This window comes from Phasianus colchicus, chromosome 39 (genome assembly GCF_987193195.1).
Source record: "Phasianus colchicus chromosome 39, bPhaCol1.hap1.1, whole genome shotgun sequence".
NCBI classification, from domain to species: Eukaryota; Metazoa; Chordata; class Aves; order Galliformes; family Phasianidae; genus Phasianus; species Phasianus colchicus.
Window position 1 is genome coordinate 7,519 of NC_143474.1, and position 19,801 is coordinate 27,319.

Below are 19,801 nucleotides of genomic sequence, written 5' to 3' on the forward strand. Positions count from 1 at the left end.
CTCCTGATTTTAGCTCCGCAGGCAGAGGTCTCTTCTCAGTGGAAGATCAGGCACATCAAGGTTGAAAATGGGATTAGGAGATGCATTTGCTGATCACTGCTGCACACTTTTCTAACCCTTTCATGGAAGCTGATCAGCGATATTCCAGGTAAGTACGTTAACCTTTACACTTGTGAAAGACAACGTGTCAGCTGATGCTTACCTCCACGTGCCACTGTTTGCCCATAGCGTTCACCACACGTCCTTCAACTGGTCTTCTATGTGCTCCACAGATGGGGACGCCCATTTTGTCACGGCAGGCAAACCATGTAATTATTCTCTCTTTGGTTTGTGAGCATCAGCAGTGAGTTCCTTCCTGTTCAAAAATTCATTAATTGAGAGCATGAATAGAACAATTTCAACTTCAGAGCTTCTGTAGAGATCATTTAATTTTTAGCACTTGTTTCAGTAACAGGATTTATACTATGTCTTTAGCAGCATCAAATACGACAGTTCAATATGATTATTTTTTTTAAACAAGCTTGATTGATTCTGAGAAAAGCCTGCTAAGTAGGATGCATCAAATCTCTATGAAAATAGCTACGGAGCTTGTCTCAAACAGGTTAGAAAGCTGTAGTCATGCCTGGCTTACATTCTGGCTCTCTTAGCACAGGCTTCTTTTAGATTTACTTAAATGTAATTGAAGGAAAGAAAAATGCACTCCTCTGCATTTTCCCCGTGATATCAAACATCAGAGAAAGAAAAATATAAGCTGACAATACCGCTGACAACACTACAGGTTGTTCTTCAAATCAGCCTCTGCCATGATAATGAAATGATAGCTTCCTTTGTACTAAAAAGCAAACAACTAGTAACGTGTGTTGTATCCTACAATGCCCCCTCATCCATGCATCACTGGGGGATGTAAAAACATGCAGCTATGTATTCTGCAGCTGCAGAAGCTGATGAAACGAGATGAAGGAAATCTGAAAAGAAAAACACACTTTGTGCAACTCAACAGCAAAGAACATAGGCAAGATAATGACTGAAGCAGCCAAAGACAACCAATTTTCTGCCCTTTGTATTAGAAAAATAATGTCAATCATTTTGCTGCTATAAGCAAGTTTGCACCCAGATTTCCTATTTCCTATGGTACCACCCTGTGCTGCAAATTGCAGTCTTTCATCCCGCCCCACTCCCATGCTTTACCCTCAGACTCTTCAGAAATTTAGATTGGAAGCTGGATGGCAAAACGGGCCCTAACTCTCTACATAACCACGTCTATTGCATTAAAAGCATGAAATCAATGGCTACACAGTTTACCTAAAAAAAAAAAAAAACCGTGAAGGATCCCACTGAAATGAGCGCATTTATTAGTGAAAAAGGTGATAAACTGGACTCAAATTGGGGAACCCCTGTTGGGAAAATAAAAATCTATTTAAAAATGACAAAACTTCTGCATCTGATTTGTTTTTAAGTGTCTACCACAGTGTATCCTACTGATCTTGAAACATCACTAGGTACAAAACACACTTGACAGGAAATCCGGTGTCGAAGTAGACAAGTAGTTAATATTTTATGCACACATTTTAAGATATCCACTCTCAGTTTTGTGATGCATTCTTAGACCTTTTTCTCATAAAAGACACTTTGGTTACTCCATCTCAGCAGGAAAGCCTTAGGAACCATAACCTCTACATCCCTCCCAACTTTCATTCCATTTTCATCATTATCAGTGATAGAAGGAAGGGTGAAGACCCACCTGCCGTCATTCTTGACGAATCCAACTCCTGCCAATACTTGTTGGCAGATATCACAGCAGAAGCACTTCCAGTGGTTGTTCATAGCTTGAGTAACGCAACCAATAACGAACTCACCTGTAGGAAACATAGTAACAGGATGTAAAATGCCATGCTACACAAAGTTAAAAGAAGCCTGCAACTGAATCGCTAGAATTACATCACCATTTTTGCCTTGCTCCTCTTCTAGAAAAGGACACTTTTCAACTGTTGTTCACACAGTGTTGGCTTCTACTCCACTAGGCCTAGAATCAAGGCTTGAAAGAGCTCCATACTCAAAGCACAACAGAACTGAGTTTGGATGGCCCTGACCCTCCTGCGAGAAAACTCCTGCAGTCAAAGTACAGTAGAATACAAAGACACACAGAGATACAGCAGGAGAATGCACTTGCTAAACAGCAAATCCAACACGCACACCGATTTCTGATCTACCACAGAGTCCTGTGCTGGGAGGCACTGAGGAAGTGAGAAAACTACCGTTTCATATTCTCTGCTGCACAGCCATGCCAAACACTCACGCTGTTCTCTGCACGCACGCTGCAGCCAAGGCCCTGAGCAGCGCAAACGCTGCCTGCAATACGTCGGGAGCTCCGCCTCCTGCTGCTGCCAAAGGCTGACACCCGGCTCTGAAGAGCCTACAGATCAAACAGCTGCCAAAGAGAAGTGATCAGGCAGATAACGGGTATGAACGAAACGAAGTCTAACATGCAAGTCTGTGGCATTCCCCTGAAGTCATAGCTTTCCAAGAATAAAATGCGATGGTCTCTAGAAGTGTCGGGAAAGCTTGAGGCATCGCTGCTGACTGCAGCCCTGCTGATTTCGGCTACTCTAACCACATTCAAGAACTGGAAAAGCCCACTTTCAGGCAGGATTCATGGAGTGCTGCAGCCCAGATGGGTTTTTTCTCTCAATGAAAAGCCTTCACATTAAGCTTACCTGACATCGAAGTCACTAACTATTCTGTGAAATGTGGTATTCTTGAACCCACAAGCCTTTCTCCCTTGTGCACAAGGCCCTGAAATTTTCAGCTGTTCGAGGGACAATATTTGAAAGCAGCTCCGTGGTTGTGTGTCCTACAGGTTCGTCACTGGCAGAAACAAAATACACAACAACAGGGTTGGTGTCCTTTGACAGCTCCGCTGCCAGAGAGAGGTGGCCCTTCTGCAGCTCTGACAAGCTTTGCTGGCATTCTCCAAATCTCCTCTCAAAAGAATTAGCCAGTTCTTGAACTTTAGCTCTAACCCCAAATTGCTCTACTTTCACTTCACCATCTAAAAACAAATCCGAGATTTCCTTAGCTCTAGTCACTGCAGCCAGAGATCAGCAGCTTTTGTTCTGTATAATCTCCAGGGTAAAACAAAGCCAAACAAACTACAGAAGATACTGAAAAGAACTGTAAAAACCACTCAACCGACTAACCAGCATCACCTGTAGCTGTCCAAATTAAAACACTGTTTGATGTTTCAGAGGGCACTAAGTTCATTTCTTTAGCGATGACATGCTTTGCACACACCTCAAGAACTTGGTCCCTTCTCATAAGGATCCTGTAACACTTCTTCTGTGTATGGAAGAGGACCCTGAGCTCTCCAACACCGCGCTCCTTCCACTGAGCAGCATCTCTGGCCCAACTGTAAAATTTCGCCCTCTCTTTGAAGGGAATTCCTTCATCTTCTTCTCCAGACTACCTCCACCTAAAACACAGCACAGTAATGCGTGATTTCCCCAGAAGTTGTTGTCACCAACAACACTGTTACAATTCTGACATCATAATCCAAAATCATTCGATGTTTTCCTTTCTTCAGTGGCTTTGTACCCACAGCTCTATACTCATCATGCACTGAAGTGACCGAACAGCCCTGCCTTCTCAAAAGGAGAGAGCCCAACAGATTTCAGCCTTTGAAATTCATTTTTAAGCTATCAAGCGTGCCGGCATATTTCCCAGTGAAATTTCAGGTCTGCTGAATGATGTGCTGAGTGATAACCCAGCACTGTTAGCATTCCAGGTGTTCCCCTTATGAAGGCTGCTAAGTAACTTAATACTGGCATTTGATCAGAATAAGAATCAACTGAAAATAATAAATGGAGGCCTCACAGCTGCGTATCCTCCTCACTTTATATGTGCACATTACTGCCTTTTAACATCCTTCAATTAACACATCTTCCACAGTTAAAGAAAAGCTTGAAAGAACTGGAGAAACATGTGACAGACAAGCATTTCTGAAGGAGAAAAAGAGCAGGCAAGGCAAGACAAGAAAGAAAACAACAGACGTCATAATATGATTAACGGATGAGGAAAGGCAGACAAGATATTGCAGAAAGAGGAAGACAACATTTTGCAGACTTCATCAGATTAACTGTTCCAATTAAAGGACACTACATACTGTTTTTTTGTGCTCTATCAGTCTTGCTTAGTCATTATACTAACCTGCAATTAAGTTCTATTCTTTACAGGAAGCCAAACTAGAAGACTACAGTCATTGCAAGCTTCTCCTCTTATTAGGCATACTAAGGTTAAACACGAAATCCAGACATGAACAACTGAGTTAAGCCTTACAAAGCTACATCAGGCTTCTTCAAGCAAGTTGTTCTACTTCCTAAAAAGCTGTGTCACCACCTCCTGGTAAATTCTCTGACACGCGAGCAGTTTCTGTGGATTCTGCTTCTCCGCTGCTGGCAGCTGACTGCACAAATACTGTTGCTGTTGCTTCACTGGTTGATGGAGTATGTAATTCTTCCTTACTTGTAGAGACTGAGTCGGTACGATTAATAAAACAGTAAGCAAATAAGCCATAAGAGCCTAAGATACAAACTTCAAACTACATTAAGTCTGGACACTAAGAATAACGACTCCCTCCAAAAAAGCCACATTTTCTCTCTCCCCTCCCTCCCTTCCAGAAATTGATAAATTTCTTCATTTATTTACAACAGCAGTACAGTAAAAACATGATAGTAAGTTCTCAGTCTCCAACTTTCCTATAGTGCTACTAATGTTTCAGAACAGCTAACTAACAGGGATTAAGGGAAGTGAACAACTGGGGAAAAACAAAAAAACAAACAAGAATTGTTGTTGGAAGGTTTCAGACATTCTTCATCACTCTTAAAACACACACAGCTTTGACTCAACAAGAGACTGAAGTACCTTTGAAGCAGTACGATTCCAAAACAAGCACCATTTCCCTTGGAAACTGCTCTGAAATCACTTAACTCTTACATACCTGCTAGGAGGAATTCTACTAGCCAAAGCTGTTTCTACTTTAGGAGGCAAAGCTGTTTCCTTTCTCTCCCGGAGAAACTTAAGTTCTTAGTAGTACCATAGTTCCAGTGCCAGAACAGACTTGAGACACAGTCAAACAAGCCAAGTAGTTTTTAATCTGCCAGACGCTTTATTTCTCACTAAGTGAAAATAGTCTAAGAATAATACTGCAAATTTATTGCCTAAACTTTCGTAAAGACTTGACTCGTACTTTGAGTTTTTACTTCTTTCTGAGAGCCTTCTGGACTGGCATCCTCCGCACTGCTACTAAAGCCACAGACAGACGTAGAAGGGACCTGTGGAGTTTCTCCTTTAGCCTTCTGCTCAGAAGATTTAGTTTCCCAAGCAGTAACACATTCACGTTTGACTGGGGGGCCTGCTGCAAAGCACAAAAATTAGTGGAAAACAGCTGATAAGACAGCTAAATACCGTGATCATTTTTGGCACATACATTATAAAGTAACCTAACGATACTCAGAACATCTTAAATGTAGAGCTATTGAAATAACATCATTATGTAAAAAGACACTCATTCAGGATAACCAAGGAACTGTAAATCCGTCATACTTGGGTTTTCTGCTGCTATCAAAGAACCTCCATGCAATAATGAAGACTTCAATCTTGCAACTGCCACTACAAATACTAGCTTCCTTTGACATTTACTTATATTTCTGGAAGCTCAATACATGCCACCTTTTATTAGTACACAGACACTCACAGCCTCAGAAAGAGTGACTGGCCAAATGGAAGATGACAGTTTTTCTCAATTTAAATATTGTAAACATATTGTAAATGTTGTCTGTTGGTTCTAGTAGCACTATACACTTTCCTTTTGAAATTCAAGTCACAGACCAAGAACAGGTCAGCATTTTCATATTGTTACAAGAATTATTGATGGCCATACACCAAACAAAATACAACCACAGAGAAGAGCCATATGGGTATCATCTACAGAGGAAAAGCAAAACCAAGGACTGAAAAAGAAAGTAAGAAACGGAAAGCAGTCAGCAGCAGCGCGTGCTACCGATGAACTTTGAGCATTTGGAACTCCAGATGATATTAACCAGAGACTGAATAGAGCTTATTTCACAACACTTCTGGGAAGTACAAGAAGAAAAACCACGACAAACAAAGGCTCAAGCGACAGATATGAAGTTACTGGAAAGGAATGGAAGCAGACAAGGAGGATGCCTCCTAGTTGAAGGGATAATTCGAGTTGAAGCTTAAGCACAACTGCTGTTCTTGTAGGTTACCAGTCAGAGCGAGGCCTTGAACACAATAACTGCCAGCTCAACACAAAAAATGCACTGTCAGCACTTCACCCTGACATTTTAAACAACGCCTCGTTGTTTAAACAATATTAGCATCTCCTGGTTCTAGCAGTACCAAACTCCTTCCCTACAAAAAAAGCAACACTAAGATCAACTCTGACGCCTCGGACAGATTCCAAAATCCTACCCGCAACTCCCTTTCTCACTACAGACTTGCACTGAGTCCTGCATAAGGCATGCTTCTGTTCTTACGTGCGAAGAACTACAATTTCATATTTACTCAAGTTGAAAGTCTAGGATTTGAAGATTCACAGACGTGCATTAGAACTGAAAGAAACGACATACTATTAAGACAGAAGAAGTAATACACAATGACCAGCATTAACAAGTGATTGACTAATGAGCTGCACACTTGAATAAATTACTGGTTCAATTAACACTCACCTTTCTCCAAGATTTTGAACGAGAAGTTGGAGGGCCCACCCTGTGCCGAAGGAGCCGGCTGGGATGCCTCGCTCTCCCAAGGTTTCTGAGCAGCACTACAGCTTTTGGGTGGTTCAGCTACTCCCGCTTTTTCCTGCTCTGCTTTCCGAGATGCTGAAGTTCCTTCATCTCTCTTTCTTGGACGATTCAAGCTGAATCCAAAGAGGGAGCCGGGGGCTGAAGTATTCCCAAACGGGAATGTCTCTTTGTTACTGAAAACGCTCCTGACAGATTCAGATCTAAATACAAACTTTGGAGCAGAAACCTCCGTTTTTGCTGGCGTTTCAGAGGTGCTTGATACCTCTAAAGCTTCTACGGTGGCATCAGAAGCATCACCACCATGGCCGAGGTCGCTTCTCTCCCTGGTAGCTTCCTCCAGCACAGCTACAGCGTTGTTACCACAAGGAGATGCTTTGGCTGCATTCGTATGAGAAACATGAGATGTTACCAACGTGCCTTTCTCACGGGTGTGCTCACTCTTGTCCCTGTCTGCTGTTTCTTCAGACTGGAATGTAACTCCACTACTTGAAGGCAGTTCGTTTTTGTCTTTTTCATCCATGTTTGTCAAGTCAGTTGTACACTCTTTGGATGGATCATCTTTCTTAGCGGTATTTTTACTGGACTCCTGTATACCAAATTTAAATCCACCTAGAGGCATCCACATTGAAAAATTACATCCTTCCTCTGCAGGCTTTGCTTCACCATCTGCAAGATTCTGAGAGGTACATGCTGGTGTTTTCCCTTCAAATTTCAAGGAAAATTCTTGTAGAGATATTTCTGAATTAGTTTTGCTTGTATTCTGGCAAGTAACACATTTTGGGGCAGTGAGTTCATTTCTTACTAAACAGATGTCACAGTTCCACTGGCCTCCCTTTTTAGCAAAGGCAGATCCTAATTTGTCCTGTGCGGCACTAACACTGGATTCTAGAGGTTTTAAAACCACACGTTTTGTGAAATAGCCTGGTTCAGGCAGTGGTGGATTTGTGCTTGCCTGTGGAAGGCTGTAGTTGTAGCGATCATCACCACCACGAGGCGAAATGATTCCAGCAGATGGAGCATCAAAATGCAAAGGTGCACCATACGTGTCTTGAGGAAACACAGCAGCACAAGTGTTTCGCAGAGGTGGTGTGCGGATTGCTTGTTGATGAGCGTATCTACGCTGCTGAGGTGCAAGTCCATCCATGCCACAGACAGGTGCCTGTCATGGTTTTGGTTTTTGCTTATTTGATTTTCAATATTCCACATCAAAACATCATGTACTGGAAGTGTTAATGCTCTAATTCTACGTACCTATCCCTATACATTACAGAAGTCATGGGATCTGACCCTTCCGGGGGGGGGGCTGTCTCTTACTGCCTGGCAGTGGGTGCTGGAGGTGCTTTCCTATCCGTTCCAAGCTTTTTCAGGTTTGACTCGGTCTTGGGAACTCTCTCTCATATCTTATTTGATTTATTAGTCTCAATTTCAACTAGATTGTATTATATTGTATTATTTTGTATTCCGATATCATAGTTAGTAAAATAAGTTTACCTCCATAGATCGTTGCCGCTGTTTTTTTTTTCCTTTTCCCCCTTCCTTCCCATTTTGTGGGCCCAGGTGGGGGGTGGGGGGGGGCAGGGGCCTACTGCCCCCTGTCACGGGCATAAACTGATCTAGTTAATTCCGTGACAGTGCCTAAAGAAAAAGCACCGTTACTTCCTTGTGGAAAAGGAGGAAAAGGGATTAGGGTGCTAAAGCCCATGCAACATGTACTCTTAATAGCAAGGCGTACCGTAAAATTACATTTCAACTCTAATCAGTTTAAACTAAAATCATACGTTCAAAACTTGAGTGGTATCTGAAAACACAGACTGGAGAGAAGCATAAGCTGAATAGACTCATTTTTCTTTAGTATTTAAAAAAAAAAAAAAAAAAAAAAATCAAGCCCCCATACTATTTTGGAGAAAAGAACATTGCAGACAATGAGCAGAGGACATATGTTAGCAGGCTAAAAACATGCTTTGCTGGCTGTTTCTCCCAAACCCAATATCCCAAAGCTTAGCTGATTACGGAACTTTCTGCCTGTCTCCAGCAGACCTCAAGTTTAGTAAACGCTCTCTAGGGAATCGCAGTTATATCCTGCTACACACAGAATCAAAACCAGTTCAACACATCAGTAGAAATGGCTTGAGCGGATTCGTACGTCCTCACCTTTGTTGGTGTTACACTGGTTGCAGCAGTTCTTTGAAGATACTGCGAGTTACAAGCAGGTGACTGGCTACAGTGAACAGATGGGCCAGAGGTAGCAACTGAAAAGGAACACCAAGAAAGGAGCTTATATCCAGTTTTTGTGATTACTGACTTGAGTGAACTTTCCCAGGGGACCAGTTTTACTCATTCATCTCAGAACACTGCAGAAACATTTTCAGAAATCTTACTCCGTTTAGCTAAGTGTTCAATTAAAAATTCAGCATCAACTTACCCCTTAAAGGAGCTTCATGAAGATTTTGTGCTCTCCGATAACCATCTGACACTGTATCTGTTTCATAGCTTCCAGCAGGCCAGCAGTGAGATGATACATTTACACTGGAACTATTACGTTTCATTTCCCGTATTTCATTCTATTAAAGACAGTGTTTCAATTAAGAGCATGTAAACGTATTACATCGGTATTTGGAGAAAACCTAAGGAACGATCCCTACGCTCCTCTGCTATTTAAAAGCATGTTCAAGGTCTGAGACACACACACAAAAAAGATGAGTTAAGTGCTGCAATAATCTATGATCTTCCCATGCTTTATGAAACTGAGACTGTTCCCTGAAGCTAGAAATAAACCCAGAACAAAGATGACAGTAGCTAAGCTGAAGAAAGCACAACTTTCTGCATGCACAATCCTCAGGATTACTTCCCATATCTGAGTACCAAATCAGAGTTTGTAGGCAACAAAGTTTTACTCTTGAACTCACTTTAAGCAGATGTTTATAGCAGTTCTCTTCACTGAGTTTTAAGAGGTAGCCTGGTAAGGGAAGTTCAATGCTTGGGTCACAAAGTACTTACCAGAACAAAAAGATCAACCATTCTGCATCGAATATAGTGACTCAAGTTGCTTACCGTTAAAGCTTCCACGTGCTGACACAGCTTTTGAAGTAAGGACTTGTGATCTTCTGCCCACTGAGAGAGAGTCTTAGGAGAAAACTGGAAAGAAAAGAAAAAAACTAATTGAACTTGGATTTTTTTATACAAATGTAACACTTCCCTAGAAGAGTAACCGGCTAATATACCTGGTAGGTATTTGTTGGCAAGAAAGAGAACTTCTTAGGTGATGGAATTGAATATTTTACTTCCACGTGTGCAGCTGGTGAGATATTTCTGGAGGCAAGACTTCCCTCTTCACCATTCTCTCCAAGCTCCTGGATCACTGCATTCAGCATTTCCGTTACAGCTTTAACAGATACCAGCAGCTAGAAATGTATTTGAAATGCAAGTCATGATCGCAATTCTTCCTCAGAGCAAGAGGCTGTGCTCTGATCTACGGCTGAACAGTTTGCAAGGCTTTCTGCACAGAAATTCTGGGTGTTTTTTGTTGTTTTTGTTCCCCCAGGAAAGCCCTATATCTGTTAACATTAACGTAAGACGACAACTCACACAAGCATTAATTCTTTTACTTACTTTGTCAGCTACTGACGGGTCAGAGGAGCTTTCGTCAATGATCTTCATCAGGTAATGCTTTCTTTTAACAAGATAGGCTTTGCGTTCTTCTGGTAACGTATCATCACTCTCAACCTCTTCTGCCTTTCTTTGGTAAAGCTAAGTAACAGCATATGGATTAGGAATAATCGGTCGGAACGTAAGTAATAGAAAAGGTAATGCAATTTACAAACTTACAGTGGCAAGATTCCAGTACGAAACCACATTCTTAATAGCTTCAAACGCTAATAAAGCATCATCAGTTTTGCCTTCAGCTGCATCCAGCATTGCAAAAACTACACGTGCCTCTTCTTCATAGGCTGCAACCTGGAAGACCTACAACCAAAGCAAAAGACAAGTCACATGACACAGTGAGGACACTTGGAACAGCCAGTGACTGTAAGCATCTAGTAAGTAGTTGTAGTGACTCAGCAGTTCCCATACAGTAGTCAAATAGGAGGTGGTATTAAGGCAGTTCAGTATCTTCCAATCAGAGTGTTTTAAAACTCAGAAGTTCAACAGAAAGATACTACCAAATCTGAGTATTAGCAGTACAGCGACAAAAAAAACCAAAAAAAACAAAACCAACCACCACCCATCAACACACAAAGCCAACCGAAACAAAAAACAAACCAACCAGCTAACAATTCATATGTAAGCCTGTGACATACAACCCCTCTTACTCTCATCTTTGAATAATCCCTCAGTACCTGGATGTCCACACTATGGAAATGTCTGAAGAGAGGATATGCAGGTTCAGGAATACTTCTGTGCTTTTTGATAGTTCTCAAGCTAAGCAAAGTTTTCTTCCAGTAGTAGACGCTTCTTCCAATATATTCTTTCTGGTCGTGAGAGTTAAGGCTAACGCCCTGTTGAAGAAGAGAAATTCAAACTATCACAGAAAATTTAAGTAGAGTGTTATTCATACTTATTCTTCCCTGATGCAGTTGTTTTCTTGACAAGTTCCAAGAATTTTTCTCTCTCTCTCTCTCTCTCTCTCTCTCTCTCTCTCCCCGGAAGATCCACTCCACTGGAGTTTCCTGAGCAAGCCCATGACCCAGGTAAGCCTCCTATTTATTCTCTTTGTCTCGCTGTGCCTAACTCTCTTGCTTATTTCATTATTATAACATCTTAATATTATTAAATTATATAATATTCCTTTATATAATTTTCATTGATTATACAATGTCAAACAAAAGGAACTAGTTTTACACAACCTATGGGAATCAATCCAGAAGCCATCTAGAAGGTTGGTTCCAATATTTCCAAACTGAAGCAGCCTTACGTTGTTTTTTTCTGCATAAGAGCACAAACAGCATCCCACCAGGATCTTTGCTTCTCAGTACAGAACTGTTTGCACAGCAGCAACGGTAAGAACAGAGGTTGATGTGTGCCACGCTGAGTATTAAACTTCTCTTGCAGTTCTAAGTTGCTAGTGAACACCATCCCGAGTAAAAAAACCTGTTTTGGTGAAAATAAACAAACAGAAGGTATTAGGTAGCAAAAAACAGGCATTTAAATGCATTTAAGAACTTAGGAAGCTTGCTTACTTCAAGGTCCAACAGGCAAATGGACTCAGGAGCATCTGTTTCCAGTCTCGATGTCTCTTGGGGCAAGTGGAAAAGTTGTTGTAATGATCTGCGCAGTGGGAATAACACTGACATGGAATTCCACTGCAAGCCAAGCCATGCAAGGTGCTGGAGACTACCACTGTGCATCTGAACAGCACCTATGCAAAAACAAGGGTTGCAAGAAGCTAGGATCTGCGTCCTCGTTAGGAAAGGTATCATTCTACTCCTGTTACACTCGAATTCAAAGCCAGACTTCATCATCAAGTTAAGCCTAAAAAATGGGAAGATATCATTAGTTCACAATTCATCCTGGAATTATTTCATTTTCATGCCTGTCACCTGTGTTCATAGATTACACATAACAATGTGGGCCTTCCTATCAGCACTCATCAGCATACAAGCACTTTCCAGCTTCAATTGGAAATGAGTCAGAACAGACCAGAAGACAACAGTGTGGAAGCAAGAAGTATGTGAGAAATTCTTCAGAACCTGGCATGATGATACTGCCCTTCAGCTACAGCTGAAAGTGAAACTTCTTGCAAAGCACCCTCTGAGTAGGGCAACCACGAGCAGCTATTACAGACATTGTCTTTTGTGGCAAATGAAGCACTTGTAGAGGAACCTCTAATACAGAGTCATGCTTATGTTGAGTTTAAGTAGCATCTCTTACCAATATCATATTTACTCAGTTCTCCCTGCTCTGGTGCTTGGGGACTGACATCTCCCATATCATCTGTGCCGAGAAAAGACCTCTCTTTAGAAGCTCCACTCCCAAACAGGCTTTCAAACAATGTAAATAAACCACTTCTGTTTGCAAGTTTCCACAATCTCTTTCAAGAAGTCTTCCTTGCTGTGGCTTAAGTTCAGCAACATATGACCTAGAAAAATGTAATGTCACATAAGAACACTCAACTTAAACAAGGACAACAATATTTGATGCAGTGGGTTGTTCCTGCTGCTTTAGGCTGGGAATCCAGACTTCCCCTTATGATATTTACAAATTTCTAACTTACACTCTCCCTATAATTAAGTCACCCTTTTAGCATATGGGCTGACAGCAGTCCCAAGGCATTTTCAAATCCAGTTCTCCAGAATTACTGTGTATTTTTATTACAATGACACTGCAATTGTCTTCAAAATAAGTAGCTGTCAGTCTCCTCTATTCAGGAACAATTCAGCCTGATGCTCGGTGTTTTCTTCGTTTTCACCTAGAGCCCACAGGATAATGAAGACTGAAAACAACTACCTCGGCTTCATCAAAAAAATGAAAAAAAAAAATGCACCAAACCTGTTGGAACAAAGAAGGGAACAAAAGCGACAGGAAAGGAGCAATATTTTCTTTTATACTTGGGACTAGCAATGCTTACAAATAGTATATTAGTAGGCAGAAACCAGCAGGCTCGGAGACACTGAAAGTTAAATTCTATCTTAATGTCCTGGAAATAAAAAGAAAAAGCCCATTACGTGTCAGGATCAAACCGCTTTTTTGTATTTCATACGTAGCCAAAATACAGAACGTTTGATAGCATGTTCCAAGACGCCAAGTGTGCTCTTTAACAAGCCATTAACTCTGACATTAACTGCTCATAAAATGGAACTATGGAACATTTATAATGCTTAGTTTTTATTACCAGACTGGCTTTTTCGGTCACAGGCCAACATTTCCAGCGCATCTTGCCCAGCACAATCTCCTCTTATTAGTTTTGACTTTGGTTTAGGAATCTGGCAAAGAAAGAACAGAACTGCTACAGCTTCTTCTCAACAAAAAACAACTCACCCTCATTTAGTCTTAAAAGTTAGGAAACAAGCTTGTTTCTTTCCTGAAAAGGACACAAGGTGAGTAACTGAACAATTGCAAATAGCTGTAAGAGCGCACAAGAGAAAGCGATGTTTTGAACCCAAGAACTTGTGCAAAAGGGAAAGCTGATTTTATTCCATAAAGCAAAGAATTAAGCTTGATCAAGCTCTGCTGCTTATGCAATTAGTATGTGAGAGCTACTCAGGTCATTCCCCTCCCCCCCATACCACTAACCTTAATATTAGTTATTTTAGCTGCATTACAGAGAAGGGAATAGCCTATAGGAAACACACTCATTAGCCCTTAGTCACTTTACTTCTGACAAGTGAAACAGATGAGATTTTCTTCACACTACTTGAAATCTTTTAAACAAGTATGGAAGGGTAAGATTTGGCCAGGAGACAGCCTCAAAAACAGTAGTTAGTTTTTGGAATGCAGGCGTTCAGTGCGCGTACAGTGAGAGCATTCAAGAACTGCAACAATTACAGGCACAATCTGAAGAGTGACTTACGTGGAAACTTCTCAGATAACACAATGCTGCGAGTTCACATGCATCTCTCCATTGTGCCTCGTTGTTCTGGGCCGTTTTCAGCAGGAAAGTTCCAGCGTGCATGTAGAAGTGTCCTTTCATTTCAAGGAAGGTACGAGACAGCTCATCAGGTCCATTCGCACACGGCTTCACAGAGTGAAGCACACGATCAAAACTGGAACATAGAAAAGATTCATTTTCAACCAAGTCCTGGTCTCCCAGGATTTATACTAGACCCCTATCACTGAGTCTTCTCTGAGGCCTTTAGCTCAGACACAGCTTGCGGATCAAGCCTAGCAACATTTGCTCTTTGCAGTTAGTACAGAGGAACTCCTCTTCCATCCATAAAACAGCTACTCACTGAAAATGATGCCTGCTAGAAGTTCGGTGACCCAGAAAAAATATTCATTTTTTTTCTTTTTTTTTTCTTTTTTTAAATAAGCAGAACAGTTAAAAGAGTACCTTTCAAGGGCCCCTCTGCTTTCTCAAACATCTCTAGAAGCAAGCGTCATTTTAACCAAGCTAGAATAGGCCAGCAGATGACCCTTCTTGACAGCTCTCCAATTATTTTTATCAGCCTCCAAGTCTCGTACTGATTCAAGATATTCCTAAAGAATAAAGTTCATCACAGAATGAGGAACCGCCATCCTTCTATGAAGGCAAGAGTTTCTCCAGAACTTCTTGCTACATAATCCAGTTTCCCAGGTGAGATGTTAACGTATTCTTCAGCAGCAATGTTCCAGGAACTATTTGCCTCAGCAATTCCCTCCCTGATGGAGCTGCTGTATCTAACTTAATACCTCAGCTAGAAACTAAACAACTCTTTAAGGCTTAAGAAAATCCTAAATAAATCATTGTTTCCACAGACATTACATTTAAAGGAGTTAAGCCACTTGAGAATTAGCTGCCATTGTAACGATACTAAGAGAATAACACCAGTTTCAAGGACATGGGAGATTATGACAGGATCAAAACATGATTAAATACCTCAAATGTCTTTATGACGCACAAACACCACTCCAAGCTGGAGTCTACAGGTATTTTCTTCTCCGCCTCCTGACAATGAAGCACAGCATCTCTTAATCCATTATTTGAACGGTAGAGTGCAACCAGTCTGATGTTAAGGTAGGGATCGTCTGGTCTCGCATAGAGCTCGGTTTGAGTCATATCAAAGAGCTGATTCCAGCCATCTTCGCCTTTACGCTCCAGTAACTGCTCCTATCACATATGAAGGCAACACGTTAAAATTTCATTCTCTACGAGAGCCTCTTCAGTAACTATGTTACCTGACTGTTTTCTCATTGCCACGTTACAGGCTACGTTACTCAAACTGCTCTGGAAAGCTGGTAGGTGCTACAGAGAGTTTGACAAACATTTTAGAAGTGAGGGAAAAAAAAAAACAAAACACACAAAACCCAAAGCTTTAGAGTTTGCATCTTGTAGATGCTAAGTTAGATGCTAAGTTAAGACTGTCAAACCACCTGGTTCAAAGATGCCACACATCAATACAGAACAGCTTGTCTAAAAAAATAAAATAACATAACCACACAAAAAATCCCAAAGCACAAGCCTCTCAAGACTTTGATTTCATTGCAGTTGTGCTCCAGAAAACTAACACCTGTACAAAAGTGAGATTGTATGACTGAAAGCATTTACACAGTATTAGGGAATAACAGCATCTCCTACACTTGACAGTTTTCAACTCAAATTAAAAAAAACTAGAAAGCAGTGTAGTCATGTAATAGAGACAATACTTAACCTATCTAATCTTGACCTCTTGGATAATATTACTACCATGGTTTTCCCATCGCTTGACGCAACTAAAGTTTCTTCTAGGCACAGAACAGAGATCAGAAGCTGGAATTTACCTTCAATCTGTAAGCAGCAGGATTCCCAGGGAAGAGCCTGGCAGCTTTCTCAACCCAGTACTCTGCTCTTCCATCAGCGATGTCGTTACTGCATAGTAACTCTGCAATCTTCAGTACAAGATCTTTCTGCATTGGATTCAGCTCCACAGAACGCTGGTTTTCCCCATGCATACACATAAGAAAAAAGGTTACTAGTAACTTGATCTTGCAGTCCACGTAGAACAAGAAAGAAAACATGTCAAACATGTCCCCCATTAAACAGACCCAGCAAGTCAAATTAGAACTATCAATAAATACTTTCTCACTACTTTAAGAAAAGCCTCCCTTTCAAGAAGGCCACCATTGGTTTGTAACACCCAGACAACTGCTGGAATTCAGAACACCGTAAGAGAAACAATGTCAAAACCAGCTCCTCTACCACCCGCTGCTGCTCTACTCAGACAGCCAGACCAGGGGTATCTCTAGCCTAACCTAATACGGAGGCTTCCGGAAAACAGAATTAAGTCACAAAGGCTGATGGCACTCAGTCACTGTGCTGGCAACAAGACTTTTGTGTGTATCCTCTCCCTCCCCGGTGCCCGAACAATGAAACACAGACTGTGAAGTTCACATTTATATGCTTACCTAATCGGAACTGTATTTGCCCCATTCCCTCTACCTCTGAGGAAACAAACAAACAAAAAGCCCACCGCTAACAAGAAAACAAACAATGCAACTGAAAAACACTCTCAGCCCAGTCTTTCAGCAGCAGCCTACTGCAGAATTCTACAGGGCTCAAAGATTCTTAGTCCAAAGGGCAGCGGGAAGAAGACTATCTTACCTTGTAACACCCAAAAGCTTTTTCCGTGTTATCCTGAGCCTCGTAGATCTGTCCCAGAAACCTGTGAGATTTGGGATCTCTCTCTCGGACACTGAGATAAATAGATGTGTATCTACAGAGTAAATAAATAAAGAAAGAAAAACCAGAAGGATCAGTATTCCTCAGTATTACAAGTCCCCCCACACCTTGCAGCTAACGTGGGACTTTAATCTGTCACACAGGACAGTTAGCTGTATTTAGTTCAAGGGGCTTGATCTAGATCTTCAAGTAAGGCACAACATTATTGCTACACGTACAGATGTTGCATATTTGCCTGCAAGCACTGGCCTTCATTAAATAAAGCAGTAGCTCACAGGAACTGTAAGAAGGACGTAGCACGATGGCATAAAAGACATTTCTACCGGATGGGTTTTTACAGCACCACGTAACTACCCATGCTTTAAGTTGCCGTTTTAGGAAGATTTAAATGGCACCACATTTCCCATTTGCTGCTACCTTAAAACAGCATGACAACGGTCTTCATTTCTCCACTCTACTTCATTTAGCTTTCCCATCACACTTTAAAGAACAGAACAACATACGTAACGTTTATTACCTCTTAGCAAGTTCGTATTCTTTTATCTCAAAGTACAGCTTAGCAAAAAAGAATCCTCTTAACGACCTCTGAAGAAAAAAAAACCAAAAGGTACATTTTAAATATACAGTACTTTTGAAGTAATTGAGTAGGGAGACCCTTCTTTCCAGGGGTGCATAACACTTCCGAAAGTGTCTTCACAGCTATCAGCTCCAGTTCACTCCTTGTACTCTGGGCTTTGTTTTTGAAAGACACAGGAGTAAGAAAATAACATTTCTTCCCAGTAACTGGCAAAGGCTACCAAAGCGAAACTGAGGTTAGTAGCAAAGCAAGTCCTCACACTTGTTACTTTTCACAAGCACACTTCCGACTAAAGAGAGGAGAATGGGGTCAGCTACATACAAGCTGTTTCTCTTGCAACCTATCCACGTTGCAGAAGAAAACAAATGCCACAAATCAAGCTCCTCCTGTCCATGCTTCTGTCACCTTCCTCTCCCGCCTGCCCCGCCTCCTCGTAAACGGGGCTGGAAAGGAACTTCAAAAGAAACGCCGGCAGCCTCGCACAACCCTCCTCTCCAAAATCAACGCAACAGGAAGACCAGCAGCTACTTCCATCACCGACCGCGCTCCACAGCCAGTCGTTCCAGAGAGCAGGGGATCACCCGGCTGCCCAGCCACCAACGCAGGCAGCAGAGCTATTTCCCCCCGCCTCTCCCTCTCTTCCTGCCGGCGTTTCACAACGCCGTCGCACCCACGGCAACAGCAGCCGCACAGCGGCCAAACGAGCCCAAAGCCGAACGGCACGCGGTCCCTATTCCGGCTCCTCGAGAGAGGGAAGGCCGGAAGCCCGGGGACCGTGCCCACGGAACGGGAGGGAGCCGAACTCCGCCCCGCCGCCGGGCTCCTTCCGAAGCCGCCGAGGGCTCAGCGGCTTTCCGAGGCGCGCAGCTGCGGCGAACCGCGTTTCCGAGGAGGCGACTCCGCGCCCGCCCGCCGGCAGCCTCCCTCGGCTTCGACTCCCCGCCGGAGGAGCCCGCCCTCGGGCCCGGCACCCGCGGGAGGGGCGGAGGGACGGGGCGGGCGGGGAGCGGCCCCCACCGCGGCCCAGGGAAGGCCGAGGGAGCGCCGCCGGCGGCGCCGGCCGGGCCGCAGCACTCACCGCTCTGGGAGAGGAGGCGGCGGCCTGCACGGAGGCGACGTACCGCTCCACCTCGGGCCTCGTGCGCCGTGCCATGGCCGGGAGAGGGAGCGAGCGAGAGGGAGCGGCGGAAGGCCGGCGCTCGCGCGCCGCTAAGGGAGCTCCCCGCCGCACGCGGCGGAACGCCCTCCCTGCCGACCGCGGCGACGCGCGACGTCACAGCGCGGGGCGGGGCGGCGCATGCGCGGCGCCGAGCGGCCGGTTCGCGCTTCGCGCGGCGGCGCTTTGAGCCGCGGGACGTCGGGCCGCTCGGCGCGGGCTGCCGGGCGCCGCGAGGGGCTGCGCGCGCCGCCGGTCCCGTCCTCGGCCGGCCTGCCCTCGCGCGTCTTACGGAGCTCGGCGCGGTGAGGCGTACCGAGCCGCTCTCCTCACCCGTAGCGACGCGCCGCGGAGAGCGGAAGCGTCGTTTCTGCGTCGGGTATTGGAAAGGGCGGTTGATCTGAAGAAGCGCGCTGTGGCGCATCCTTAGAAACAGCTGATGTGAAAAGTAGAAATTCCGTGCGCACATTAGTAACGTGTTTTAGAAACGCAGTTACCGAGTTACGTGAGAAATCCTTTCTCACAAAGCTGCGGTAGGCTCTAGATGTCCTAAGCGATGTGGGTGTAGTGTTCTGAGCTGGGAAACCCGCTGTGAGGTGGTTCGTTAGGCCAGCAGAAGTGAAACACATTGAACACGCTTTCAAGGAGCCAGGGCCTTTGCACGAAGCAGAGCTGTCCCACTCTGTGGGAACCTCAGGGTGCCGCAGGCGGGCTCCAAGACACTCCCCTCTGTCCTCCTTCCCAGCTTATCTCTGTGCGAGGACAGAGGGATGACCAGAACAGTGACCAGTGTAAAGGGCACAAATGCTAGGGGTAATTAAACAACTAAGAGCTTATGTTTCTGTGCTATCTTGGTGCCTGCCTGTCACGTCCCAACTCCTCACGGAGTGAGACAGTCCGGCCTTGTGTAGAGGCCCTGGCTTCTCTGATGTTTGCTACATCTGTTTTTCTCT

The 19,801-nt window shown here is 43.5% G+C and overlaps 1 pseudogene; it reads right to left on the reverse strand.

Annotated features, from left to right (window-relative positions):
• Positions 1 to 435: 435 nt before the first annotated feature.
• On the reverse strand, positions 436 to 18,973 carry LOC149913248 (E3 SUMO-protein ligase RanBP2-like; annotated as a pseudogene).
• Between the last annotated feature and the right edge of the window lie 828 nt (positions 18,974 to 19,801).